The 13,998-nt window shown below is 51.2% G+C and overlaps 1 protein-coding gene and 1 long non-coding RNA gene across 4 annotated transcripts in view; one reads left to right on the forward strand and one right to left on the reverse strand.

Moving 5' to 3' along the window:
• Window positions 1-13,998, forward strand: part of LOC114669201 (breakpoint cluster region protein-like) — a 407,369-nt gene that overhangs the window by 63,683 nt on the left and 329,688 nt on the right. The gene's annotated exons all lie outside the window — the stretch shown is intronic.
• Window positions 1,901-2,560, reverse strand: LOC127526248 (uncharacterized). Its single transcript, XR_007933903.1, has 3 exons — window positions 2,435-2,560; window positions 2,193-2,285; window positions 1,901-1,966 (listed from the first exon to the last, which is right to left on the reverse strand). It is a non-coding gene; the product is annotated as an uncharacterized LOC127526248 (long non-coding RNA).

Genomic DNA, 13,998 nt, shown 5'->3' on the forward strand with positions numbered 1-13,998 from the left:
TTCCATGGTGTGCCTTGTGTGAACATCACAAAGCAAATCCTACTGTCCTTACATTTTTGATTTTGATAGTTAGAATAGGACAGTTAGGGTGCGTTGGATCTCTTACAACCCTTTTGCTCCTGCATACTTAAGATTAAGCCCAAGTAAAGTTTCTCAAGCATGAACAGAATGGAAGATGTTTCATATTCTTCCTGGTGCAGACAAAACAACCAAAAAGTTGTCTATTTTGTACATAAAGTATTATCTTTTAGTCTGTTTAGAAATCAAGACACTTTTGCATTGTTCTGTTCAATACTCCAGTTTTGTGTCAACATTTATCTCTCTATTATAAAAAAAAAATCTTGGTGGAAGGGAGACGAGGGAGACGAGACGTGATCTTCTCAGAAGACACTTTAAAGACCCGCGAGATGAAAGAGATTGGCTACGGAGCGTCTCGCAGGGATCTTAAACATTAGAGTCGGTGCCAAGAGACTGCAATTTGATGTCCCGCAAGACAAGGCAGTGAGACAACATTTAAAACAAGTTTACGGACATCTAACCAAGCAGTTGTTGGAATGCTTTTGGCAGACACACTTCATGTGTTCCCAGCTCTTAAAACAACGATAAGCAGAAAATGTAGCTCGCCAGCAGATGAACCGACTGCAACTCCTTAGCGTGCGTTCAGCGCCCCCATCCACAACGCGAGCGGTGTTTGTACGTTCTGCGAGAAAGAGATTTAACCACGCCCAGGGCCGGAAATAAGGGACTAGTATTGTTTTTACAAAATTTTTAAAGTAAAAGTGAAAATAATGCATATGTAACAATTCCCATGAAAATAACAATCTATTTAAATTGTATATCCGGTAAACTAAACCCGGGGATGGGCGAGTTATCTAAAACATTATGCAGTTCAAGCCCCTTTTGCTCCATATAATGGTTTGCTGCAATATAGGTCATTTTAGAATGACCATTTACTTTAACGCTTGCTTTATACAACAGTATATATGTCAGTATTTTACTACTTGGACTTTCCTGGTCTTGTACATAACCAAAGTCAGCTTCAACTGCTATTGGAATCATTGTCTCTGTCAGAATGTCTGCATCCTTGCCTGTTTTTCTTAGTCTTTTCCTGTCTTAGCAGCCAGCTCTTCCATCTGTCACTTTCCTAGTAAATTTAATTAATTACAGACCTGCACATCTCTGTCTCTTAGTGTTAATGTCTCTTTTCTATGCCTTTGATGCATTCTTTGCTGATGCTTGTATTTCTTTACCTTGTGAAAAGCAGCTTAACATATTAGATTCCAAGGGGATGCTGTGGTTGTGGTTAACCTTTATTTTGTTTATTAAAAGTAAATCTCTCTCTCTGTGCTATAAACTGAAATAGGTAATACGTATAGCAATTCAAAGCATTGTCTCTTAGGACAGTATTGTTGTTACGACTGTTAAATGTGCTTTAGCTTACCAAGGACCTGTAGTGTAATTTCCGTTTTCATTATTTTGGACCTTGTCTATGATTCATCCAGCTTATAGACGTATAATCATAATTGCCTCTTATCTTCAGTGCACATCATACTGAATAATGTTGTGGTTTGCGGTTGATGCCCCCAGAATAGATCCGGACAAGGCATACATGAGGCTGATTTACCATTTCCTCTTGTTTGCATTTAATGGAATATTTTTCGGTGACTAACCTATGAAACATCTTGTTCTACTCATTTTATTAAAAAAAGAAATCTGAAAACTTTTTAGGGAGACTCTATCTCTAATCCCTCCTCCTCCTCCTCCCTCTGTCTCAATCTCTATCCCCTCCTCTCTATCTTCATCACTCCTCCTACCTGTCTCTATCTCCTCCTACCTGTCTCTATCTCCTCCTCTCTATCTTCATCACTCCTCCTACCTGTCTCTATCTCCTCCTCTCTATCTTCATCACTCCTCCTACCTGTCTCTATCTCTATCCCCTCCTCTCTATCTTCATCCCTCCTCCTACCTGTCTCTATCTCCTCCTCTCTATCTTCATCACTCCTCCTACCTGTCTCTATCTCCTCCTACCTGTCTCTATCTCCTCCTCTCTATCTTCATCACTCCTCCTACCTGTCTCTATCTCCTCCTCTCTATCTTCATCCCTCCTCCTACCTGTCTCTATCTCCTCCTCTCTTCATCACTCCTCCTACCTGTCTCTATCTCCTCCTCTCTATCTTCATCACTCCTCCTACCTGTCTCTATCTCCTCCTCTTCCCTGTGTCTATCTTCATCCCTCCTCCTACCTGTCTCTATCTCCTCCTCTCTATCTTCATCACTCCTCCTACCTGTCTCTATCTCCTCCTCTCTTCATCACTCCTCCTACCTGTCTCTATCTCCTCCTACCTGTCTCTATCTCCTCCTCTCTATCTTCATCCCTCCTCCTACCTGTCTCTATCTCTATCCCCCTCCTCTCTATCTTCATCCCTCCTCCTACCTGTCTCTATCTCCTCCTCTCTATCTTCATCACTCCTCCTACCTGTCTCTATCTCCTCCTCTCTATCTTCATCACTCCTCCTACCTGTCTCTATCTCCTCCTACCTGTCTCTATCTCCTCCTCTTCCCTGTGTCTATCTTCATCCCTCCTCCTACCTTTCTCTATCCCCTCCCCTGGGTCTATCTTCATCCCATCTCCTCCTACCTTTCTCTATCCCCTCCCCTGGGTCTATCTTCATCCCATCTCCTCCTACCTTTCTCTATCCCCTCCCCTGGGTCTATCTTCATCCCATCTCCTCCTACCTTTCTCTATCCCCTCCCCTGGGTCTATCTTCATCCCATCTCCTCCTACCTTTCTCTATCCCCTCCCCTGGGTCTATCTTCATCCCTCCTCCCTGTGTCTATCTCCTCCCACCTTTCTCTATCCCCTCCCCTGTGTCTATTTTCATCCCTCCTCCTCCTCCTCCTCCTTGTGTCTATCTCCTCCCACCTTTCTCTATCCCCTCCCCTGGGTCTATCTTCATCCCTCCTCCTACCTGTCTCTATCTCTATCCCCTCCTCTCTATCTTCATCACTCCTCTTCCCTGTGTCTATCTTCATCTCTCCTTCTACTTGTCTCTATCCCCTCCCCTGTGTCTATCTTCATCCCATCTCCTCCTACCTTTCTCTATCCCCTCCCTGGGTCTATCTTCATCCCTCCTCCTCCCCCCTGTGTCTATCCCCTCCCCTGGGTCTATCTTCATCCCATCTCCTCCTACCTTTCTCTATCCCCTCCCCTGGGTCTATCTTCATCCCTCCTCCTCCCTCCTGTGTCTATCTCCTCCCACATTTCTCTATCTTCATCCCTCCTCCTACCTGTCTCTATCTCTATCCCCTCCTCTCTATCTTCATCACTCCTCTTCCCTGTGTCTATCTTCATCCCTCCTCCTCCCCCCTGTGTCTATCTCCTCCCACCTTTCTCTATCCCCTCCCCTGTGTCTATTTTCATCCCTCCTCCTCCTCCCTGTGTCTATCTCCTCCCACCTTTCTCTATCCCCTCCCCTGGGTCTATCTTCATCCCTCCTCCTCCCTGTATCTATCTCCTCCCACCTTTCTCTATCCCCTCCCCTGGGTCTATCTTCATCCCATCTCCTCCTACCTTTCTCTATCCCCTCCCCTGGGTCTATCTTCATCCCATCTCCTCCTACCTTTCTCTATCCCCTCCCCTGGGTCTATCTTCATCCCATCTCCTCCCACCTTTCTCTATCCCCTCCCCTGGGTCTATCTTCATCCCATCTCCTCCCACCTTTCTCTATCCCCTCCCCTGGGTCTATCTTCATCCCATCTCCTCCCACCTTTCTCTATCCCCTCCCCTGGGTCTATCTTCATCCCATCTCCTCCTACCTTTCTCTATCCCCTCCCCTGGGTCTATCTTCATCCCATCTCCTCCTACCTTTCTCTATCCCCTCCCCTGGGTCTATCTTCATCCCTCCTCCTCCCTGTATCTATCTCCTCCCACCTTTCTCTATCCCCTCCCCTGGGTCTATCTTCATCCCATCTCCTCCTACCTTTCTCTATCCCCTCCCCTGGGTCTATCTTCATCCCATCTCCTCCTCCTCCTCCCTGTGTCTATCTCCTCCCACCTTTCTCTATCCCCTCCCCTGTGTCTTTTTTCATCCCTCCTCCTCCTCCTCCTCCCTGTGTCTATCTCCTCCCACCTTTCTCTATCCCCTCCCCTGGGTCTATCTTCATCCCATCTCCTCCTACCTTTCTCTATCCCCTCCCCTGGGTCTATCTTCATCCCATCTCCTCCTACCTTTCTCTATCCCCTCCCCTGGGTCTATCTTCATCCCATCTCCTCCTACCTTTCTCTATCCCCTCCCCTGGGTCTATCTTCATCCCATCTCCTCCTACCTTTCTCTATCCCCTCCCCTGGGTCTATCTTCATCCCATCTCCTCCTACCTTTCTCTATCCCCTCCCCTGGGTCTATCTTCATCCCATCTCCTCCTACCTTTCTCTATCCCCTCCCCTGTGTCTATTTTCATCCCTCCTCCTCCTCCTCCTCCTCCCTGTGTCTATCTCCATCCCCTCCCCTCCTACCTTTCTCTATCCCCTCCCCTGGGTCTATCTTCATCCCATCTCCTCCTACCTTTCTCTATCCCCTCCCCTGGGTCTATCTTCATCCCATCTCCTCCTACCTTTCTCTATCCCCTCCCCTGGGTCTATCTTCATCCCATCTCCTCCTACCTTTCTCTATCCCCTCCCCTGGGTCTATCTTCATCCCATCTCCTCCTACCTTTCTCTATCCCCTCCCCTGGGTCTATCTTCATCCCATCTCCTCCTACCTTTCTCTATCCCCTCCCCTGGGTCTATCTTCATCCCATCTCCTCCTACCTTTCTCTATCCCCTCCCCTGGGTCTATCTTCATCCCATCTCCTCCTACCTTTCTCTATCCCCTCCCCTGTGTCTATTTTCATCCCTCCTCCTCCTCCTCCCTGTGTCTATCTCCATCCCCTCCCCTCCTACCTTTCTCTATCCCCTCCCCTGGGTCTATCTTCATCCCATCTCCTCCTACCTTTCTCTATCCCCTCCCCTGGGTCTATCTTCATCCCTCCTCCCTGTGTCTATCTCCTCCCACCTTTCTCTATCCCCTCCCCTGTGTCTATTTTCATCCCTCCTCCTCCTCCTCCTCCTCCCTGTGTCTATCTCCTCCCACCTTTCTCTATCCCCTCCCCTGGGTCTATCTTCATCCCATCTCCTCCTCCTCCTCCCTGTGTCTATCTCCTCCCACCTTTCTCTATCCCCTCCCCTGGGTCTATCTTCATCCCATCTCCTCCCACCTTTCTCTATCCCCTCCCCTGGGTCTATCTTCATCCCATCTCCTCCTCCTCCTCCCTGTGTCTATCTCCTCCCACCTTTCTCTATCCCCTCCCCTGGGTCTATCTTCATCCCATCTCCTCCTCCTCCTCCCTGTGTCTATCTCCTCCCACCTTTCTCTATCCCCTCCCCTGGGTCTATCTTCATCCCATCTCCTCCTCCTCCTCCCTGTGTCTATCTCCTCCCACCTTTCTCTATCCCCTCCCCTGGGTCTATCTTCATCCCATCTCCTCCTCCTCCTCCCTGTGTCTATCTCCTCCTACCTTTCTCTATCCCCTCCCCTGGGTCTATCTTCATCCCATCTCCTCCTACCTTTCTCTATCCCCTCCCCTGGGTCTATCTTCATCCCATCTCCTCCTCCTCCTCCCTGTGTCTATCTCCTCCCACCTTTCTCTATCCCCTCCCCTGTGTCTATTTTCATCCCTCCTCCTCCTCCTCCTCCTCCCTGTGTCTATCTCCTCCCACCTTTCTCTATCCCCTCCCCTGGGTCTATCTTCATCCCATCTCCTCCTACCTTTCTCTATCCCCTCCCCTGGGTCTATCTTCATCCCATCTCCTCCTACCTTTCTCTATCCCCTCCCCTGGGTCTATCTTCATCCCATCTCCTCCTCCTCCTCCCTGTGTCTATCTCCTCCCACCTTTCTCTATCCCCTCCCCTGTGTCTATTTTCATCCCTCCTCCTCCTCCTCCCTGTGTCTATCTCCTCCCACCTTTCTCTATCCCCTCCCCTGTGTCTATTTTCATCCCTCCTCCTCCTCCTCCTCCTACCTTTCTCTATCCCCTCCCCTGGGTCTATCTTCATCCCCTCTCCTCCTCCTCCTCCCTGTGTCTATCTCCTCCCACCTTTCTCTATCCCCTCCCCTGTGTCTATTTTCATCCCTCCTCCTCCTCCCTGTGTCTATCTCCTCCCACCTTTCTCTATCCCCTCCCCTGGGTCTATCTTCATCCCATCTCCTCCTACCTTTCTCTATCCCCTCCCCTGGGTCTATCTTCATCCCATCTCCTCCTACCTTTCTCTATCCCCTCCCCTGGGTCTATCTTCATCCCATCTCCTCCTACCTTTCTCTATCCCCTCCCCTGGGTCTATCTTCATCCCTCCTCCCTGTGTCTATCTCCTCCCACCTTTCTCTATCCCCTCCCCTGGGTCTATCTTCATCCCATCTCCTCCTACCTTTCTCTATCCCCTCCCCTGGGTCTATCTTCATCCCTCCTCCCTGTGTCTATCTCCTCCCACCTTTCTCTATCCCCTCCCCTGGGTCTATCTTCATCCCACCTCCTCCTACCTTTCTCTATCCCCTCCCCTGGGTCTATCTTCATCCCATCTCCTCCTACCTTTCTCTATCCCCTCCCCTGGGTCTATCTTCATCCCATCTCCTCCTCCTCCTCCCTGTGTCTATCTCCTCCCACCTTTCTCTATCCCCTCCCCTGTGTCTATTTTCATCCCTCCTCCTCCTCCCTGTGTCTATCTCCTCCCACCTTTCTCTATCCCCTCCCCTGGGTCTATCTTCATCCCATCTCCTCCTACCTTTCTCTATCCCCTCCCCCTGGGTCTATCTTCATCCCATCTCCTCCTACCTTTCTCTATCCCCTCCCCTGGGTCTATCTTCATCCCATCTCCTCCTACCTTTCTCTATCCCCTCCCCTGGGTCTATCTTCATCCCTCCTCCCTGTGTCTATCTCCTCCCACCTTTCTCTATCCCCTCCCCTGGGTCTATCTTCATCCCATCTCCTCCTACCTTTCTCTATCCCCTCCCCTGGGTCTATCTTCATCCCTCCTCCCTGTGTCTATCTCCTCCCACCTTTCTCTATCCCCTCCCCTGGGTCTATCTTCATCCCATCTCCTCCTACCTTTCTCTATCCCCTCCCCTGGGTCTATCTTCATCCCATCTCCTCCTCCTCCTCCCTGTGTCTATCTCCTCCCACCTTTCTCTATCCCCTCCCCTGTGTCTATTTTCATCCCTCCTCCTCCTCCTCCTCCCTGTGTCTATCTCCTCCCACCTTTCTCTATCCCCTCCCCTGTGTCTATTTTCATCCCTCCTCCTCCTCCTCCTCCCTGTGTCTATCTCCTCCCACCTTTCTCTATCCCCTCCCCTGGGTCTATCTTCATCCCATCTCCTCCTCCTCCTCCCTGTGTCTATCTCCTCCCACCTTTCTCTATCCCCTCCCCTGTGTCTATTTTCATCCCTCCTCCTCCTCCCTGTGTCTATCTCCTCCCACCTTTCTCTATCCCCTCCCCTGGGTCTATCTTCATCCCATCTCCTCCTACCTTTCTCTATCCCCTCCCCTGGGTCTATCTTCATCCCATCTCCTCCTACCTTTCTCTATCCCCTCCCCTGGGTCTATCTTCATCCCTCCTCCCTGTGTCTATCTCCTCCCACCTTTCTCTATCCCCTCCCCTGGGTCTATCTTCATCCCATCTCCTCCTACCTTTCTCTATCCCCTCCCCTGGGTCTATCTTCATCCCATCTCCTCCTACCTTTCTCTATCCCCTCCCCTGGGTCTATCTTCATCCCATCTCCTCCTACCTTTCTCTATCCCCTCCCCTGGGTCTATCTTCATCCCATCTCCTCCTACCTTTCTCTATCCCCTCCCCTGGGTCTATCTTCATCCCATCTCCTCCTACCTTTCTCTATCCCCCTCCCCTGGGTCTATCTTCATCCCTCCTCCCTGTGTCTATCTCCTCCCACCTTTCTCTATCCCCTCCCCTGGGTCTATCTTCATCCCATCTCCTCCTCCTCCTCCCTGTGTCTATCTCCTCCCACCTTTCTCTATCCCCTCCCCTGTGTCTATTTTCATCCCTCCTCCTCCTCCTCCTCCCTGTGTCTATCTCCTCCCACCTTTCTCTATCCCCTCCCCTGGGTCTATCTTCATCCCATCTCCTCCTACCTTTCTCTATCCCCTCCCCTGGGTCTATCTTCATCCCATCTCCTCCTACCTTTCTCTATCCCCTCCCCTGGGTCTATCTTCATCCCATCTCCTCCTACCTTTCTCTATCCCCCTCCCCTGGGTCTATCTTCATCCCATCTCCTCCCACCTTTCTCTATCCCCTCCCCTGGGTCTATTTTCATCCCTCCTCCCTGTGTCTATCTCCTCCCACCTTTCTCTATCCCCTCCCCTGGGTCTATCTTCATCCCATCTCCTCCTACCTTTCTCTATCCCCTCCCCTGGGTCTATCTTCATCCCTCCTCCCTGTGGTCTATCTCCTCCCACCTTTCTCTATCCCCTCCCCTGGGTCTATCTTCATCCCATCTCCTCCTACCTTTCTCTATCCCCTCCCCTGGGTCTATCTTCATCCCTCCTCCCTGTGTCTATCTCCTCCCACCTTTCTCTATCCCCTCCCCTGGGTCTATCTTCATCCCATCTCCTCCTACCTTTCTCTATCCCCTCCCCTGGGTCTATCTTCATCCCTCCTCCCTGTGTCTATCTCCTCCCACCTTTCTCTATCCCCTCCCCTGGGTCTATCTTCATCCCATCTCCTCCTACCTTTCTCTATCCCCTCCCCTGGGTCTATCTTCATCCCATCTCCTCCTACCTTTCTCTATCCCCTCCCCTGGGTCTATCTTCATCCCTCCTCCCTGTGTCTATCTCCTCCCACCTTTCTCTATCCCCTCCCCTGGGTCTATCTTCATCCCTCCTCCCTGTGTCTATCTCCTCCCACCTTTCTCTATCCCCTCCCCTGGGTCTATCTTCATCCCATCTCCTCCTCCTCCTCCCTGTGTCTATCTCCTCCCACCTTTCTCTATCCCCTCCCCTGGGTCTATCTTCATCCCATCTCCTCCTCCTCCTCCCTGTGTCTATCTCCTCCCACCTTTCTCTATCCCCTCCCCTGTGTCTATTTTCATCCCTCCTCCTCCTCCTCCTCCTCCTCCTCCCTGTGTCTATCTCCTCCCACCTTTCTCTATCCCCTCCCCTGTGTCTATTTTCATCCCTCCTCCTCCTCCTCCTCCTCCTCCTCCCTGTGTCTATCTCCTCCCACCTTTCTCTATCCCCTCCCCTGGGTCTATCTTCATCCCATCTCCTCCTACCTTTCTCTATCCCCTCCCCTGGGTCTATCTTCATCCCTCCTCCCTGTGTCTATCTCCTCCCACCTTTCTCTATCCCCTCCCCTGGGTCTATCTTCATCCCATCTCCTCCTACCTTTCTCTATCCCCTCCCCTGGGTCTATCTTCATCCCATCTCCTCCTACCTTTCTCTATCCCCTCCCCTGGGTCTATCTTCATCCCTCCTCCCTGTGTCTATCTCCTCCCACCTTTCTCTATCCCCTCCCCTGGGTCTATCTTCATCCCATCTCCTCCTACCTTTCTCTATCCCCTCCCCTGGGTCTATCTTCATCCCATCTCCTCCTACCTTTCTCTATCCCCCTCCCCTGGGTCTATCTTCATCCCATCTCCTCCCACCTTTCTCTATCCCCTCCCCTGTGTCTATTTTCATCCCTCCTCCTCCTCCTCCTCCTCCTCCCTGTGTCTATCTCCTCCCACCTTTCTCTATCCCCTCCCCTGGGTCTATCTTCATCCCATCTCCTCCTACCTTTCTCTATCCCCTCCCCTGGGTCTATCTTCATCCCATCTCCTCCTACCTTTCTCTATCCCCTCCCCTGGGTCTATCTTCATCCCATCTCCTCCTACCTTTCTCTATCCCCTCCCCTGGGTCTATCTTCATCCCATCTCCTCCCACCTTTCTCTATCCCCTCCCCTGTGTCTATTTTCATCCCTCCTCCTCCTCCTCCTCCCTGTGTCTATCTCCTCCCACCTTTCTCTATCCCCTCCCCTGGGTCTATCTTCATCCCTCCTCCTACCTTTCTCTATCCCCTCCCCTGGGTCTATCTTCATCCCTCCTCCCTGTGTCTATCTCCTCCCACCTTTCTCTATCCCCTCCCCTGGGTCTATCTTCATCCCATCTCCTCCTACCTTTCTCTATCCCCTCCCCTGGGTCTATCTTCATCCCATCTCCTCCTACCTTTCTCTATCCCCTCCCCTGGGTCTATCTTCATCCCATCTCCTCCTACCTTTCTCTATCCCCTCCCCTGGGTCTATCTTCATCCCTCCTCCCTGTGTCTATCTCCATCCCATCTCCTCCTCCTCCTCCCTGTGTCTATCTCCTCCCACCTTTCTCTATCCCCTCCCCTGTGTCTTTTTTCATCCCTCCTCCTCCCTGTGTCTATCTCCTCCTACCTTTCTCTATCCCCTCCCCTGGGTCTATCTTCATCCCATCTCCTCCTACCTTTCTCTATCCCCTCCCCTGGGTCTATCTTCATCCCATCTCCTCCTACCTTTCTCTATCCCCTCCCCTGGGTCTATCTTCATCCCATCTCCTCCTACCTTTCTCTATCCCCTCCCCTGGGTCTATCTTCATCCCATCTCCTCCTACCTTTCTCTATCCCCTCCCCTGGGTCTATCTTCATCCCTCCTCCCTGTGTCTATCTCCATCCCATCTCCTCCTCCTCCTCCCTGTGTCTATCTCCTCCCACCTTTCTCTATCCCCTCCCCTGTGTCTTTTTTCATCCCTCCTCCTCCCTGTGTCTATCTCCTCCTACCTTTCTCTATCCCCTCCCCTGGGTCTATCTTCATCCCATCTCCTCCTACCTTTCTCTATCCCCTCCCCTGGGTCTATTTTCATCCCTCCTCCTCCTCCTCCTCCTCCCTGTGTCTATCTCCTCCCACCTTTCTCTATCCCCTCCCCTGGGTCTATCTTCATCCCATCTCCTCCTACCTTTCTCTATCTCCTCCTCCTCCTCCCTGTGTCTATCTCCTCCCACCTTTCTCTATCCCCTCCCCTGGGTCTATCTTCATCCCATCTCCTCCTACCTTTCTCTATCCCCTCCCCTGGGTCTATCTTCATCCCATCTCCTCCTACCTTTCTCTATCCCCTCCCCTGGGTCTATCTTCATCCCATCTCCTCCTACCTTTCTCTATCCCCTCCCCTGGGTCTATCTTCATCCCATCTCCTCCTACCTTTCTCTATCCCCTCCCCTGGGTCTATCTTCATCCCATCTCCTCCTACCTTTCTCTATCCCCCCCCCTGGGTCTATCTTCATCCCATCTCCTCCTACCTTTCTCTATCCCCTCCCCTGGGTCTATCTTCATCCCATCTCCTCCTACCTTTCTCTATCCCCTCCCCTGGGTCTATCTTCATCCCATCTCCTCCTACCTTTCTCTATCCCCTCCCCTCCTACCTTTCTCTATCCCCTCCCCTGGGTCTATCTTCATCCCATCTCCTCCTACCTTTCTCTATCCCCTCCCCTGGGTCTATCTTCATCCCATCTCCTCCTACCTTTCTCTATCCCCTCCCCTGGGTCTATCTTCATCCCTCCTCCCTGTGTCTATCTCCTCCCACCTTTCTCTATCCCCTCCCCTGTGTCTATTTTCATCCCTCCTCCTCCTCCTCCTCCTCCCTGTGTCTATCTCCTCCCACCTTTCTCTATCCCCTCCCCTGGGTCTATCTTCATCCCATCTCCTCCTACCTTTCTCTATCCCCTCCCCTGGGTCTATCTTCATCCCATCTCCTCCTACCTTTCTCTATCCCCTCCCCTGGGTCTATCTTCATCCCATCTCCTCCTACCTTTCTCTATCCCCTCCCCTGGGTCTATCTTCATCCCATCTCCTCCTACCTTTCTCTATCCCCTCCCCTGGGTCTATCTTCATCCCATCTCCTCCTACCTTTCTCTATCCCCTCCCTGTCTATCCTCTCCCCTGTGTCTATCTTCATCCCTCCTCCTCCCTTTCTCTATCCCCTCCCTGTCTATCCTCTCCCCTGTGTCTATCTTCATCCCTCCTCCTCCTCCTCCCTGTGTCTTTCTCCTCCTACCTTTCTCTATCCTCTTTTCTGGGTCTATCTTCATCCCTTCTCCGTCTCTATCCCTTCCTCCTCTTCCCTGTCTCTATCCCCTCCTACCTTTCTCTACCCCCCCCACCTTGTGTCTATCTTCATCCCTCCTCCTCCCTGTGTCTTTCTCCTCCTATCTTTCTCTATCATCTTCTCTGGGTTTATCTTCATCCCTTCTCCTCTTCCCTGTCTCTATCCCCTCCTACCTTTCTCTACCCCCCCCACCTTGTGTCTATCTTCATCCCTCCTCCTCCTCCCTGTGTCTTTCTCCTCCTATCTTTCTCTATCATCTTCTCTGGGTTTATCTTCATCCCTTCTCCTCTTCCCTGTCTCTATCCCTTCCTCTACCCCCCCACCTTGTGTCTATCTTCATCCCTCCTCCTCCTCCCTGTGTCTTTCTTCTCCTATCTTTCTCTATCATCTTCTCTGGGTTTATCTTCATCCCTTCTCCTCTTCCCTGTCTCTATCCCCTCCTACCTTTCTCTACCCCCCCCCACCTTGTGTCTATCTTCATCCCTCCTCCTCCTCCCTGTGTCTTTCTTCTCCTATCTTTCTCTATCATCTTCTCTGGGTTTATCTTCATCCCTTCTCCTCTTCCCTGTCTCTATCCCCTCCTACCTTTCTCTACCCCCCCCCCACCTTGTGTCTATCTTCATCCCTCCTCCTCCCTGTGTCTTTCTCCTCCTATCTTTCTCTATCATCTTCTCTGGGTTTATCTTCATCCCTTCTCCTCTTCCCTGTCTCTATCCCTTCCTCCCTTTCTCTACCCCCCCACCTTGTGTCTATCTTCATCCCTCCTCCTCCCTGTGTCTTTCTTCTCCTATCTTTCTCTATCATCTTCTCTGGGTTTATCTTCATCCCTTCTCCTCTTCCCTGTCTCTATCCCTTCCTCCCTTTCTCTACCCCCCCACCTTGTGTCTATCTTCATCCCTCCTCCTCCCTGTGTCTTTCTTCTCCTATCTTTCTCTATCATCTTCTCTGGGTTTATCTTCATCCCTTCTCCTCTTCCCTGTCTCTATCCCTTCCTCCCTTTCTCTACCCCCCCACCTTGTGTCTATCTTCATCCCTCCTCCTCCTCCCTGTGTCTTTCTCCTCCTATCTTTCTCTGGGTTTATCTTCATCCCTTCTCCTCTTCCCTGTCTCTATCCCTTCCTCCCTTTCTCTACCCCCCCACCTTGTGTCTATCTTCATCCCTCCTCCTCCCTGTGTCTTTCTCCTCCTATCTTTCTCTATCATCTTCTCTGGGTTTATCTTCATCCCTTCTCCTCTTCCCTGTCTCTATCCCTTCCTCCCTTTCTCTACCCCCCACCTTGTGTCTATCTTCATCCTTCCTTCTCCCTGTGTCTTTCTCCTCCTACCTTTCTCTATCATCTTCTCTGGGTCTATCTTCATCCCTTCTCCTCTTCCCTGTCTTTATCCCCTCCTACCTTTCTCTACCCCCCCACCTTGTGTCTATCTTCATCCCTCCTCCTCCCTGTGTCTTTCTCCTCCTATCTTTCTCTATCATCTTCTCTGGGTTTATCTTCATCCCTTCTCCTCTTCCCTGTCTCTATCCCTTCCTCCTCTTCCCTGTCTCTATCCCCTCCTACCTTTCTCTACCCCCCACCTTGTGTCTATCTTCATCCTTCCTTCTCCCTGTGTCTTTCTCCTCCTACCTTTCTCTATCATCTTCTCTGGGTCTATCTTCATCCCTTCTCCTCTTCCCTGTCTCTATCCCCTCCTACCTTTCTCTACCCCCCCCCACCTTGTGTCTATCTTCATCCTTCCTTCTCCCTGTGTCTTTCTCCTCCTACCTTTCTCTATCATCTTCTCTGGGTCTATCTTCATCCCTTCTCCTCTTCCCTGTCTCTATCCCCTCCTACCTTTCTCTACCCCCCCACCTTGTG

Source organism: Erpetoichthys calabaricus, chromosome 18 (genome assembly GCF_900747795.2).
Source record: "Erpetoichthys calabaricus chromosome 18, fErpCal1.3, whole genome shotgun sequence".
NCBI lineage: Eukaryota > Metazoa > Chordata > Cladistia > Polypteriformes > Polypteridae > Erpetoichthys > Erpetoichthys calabaricus.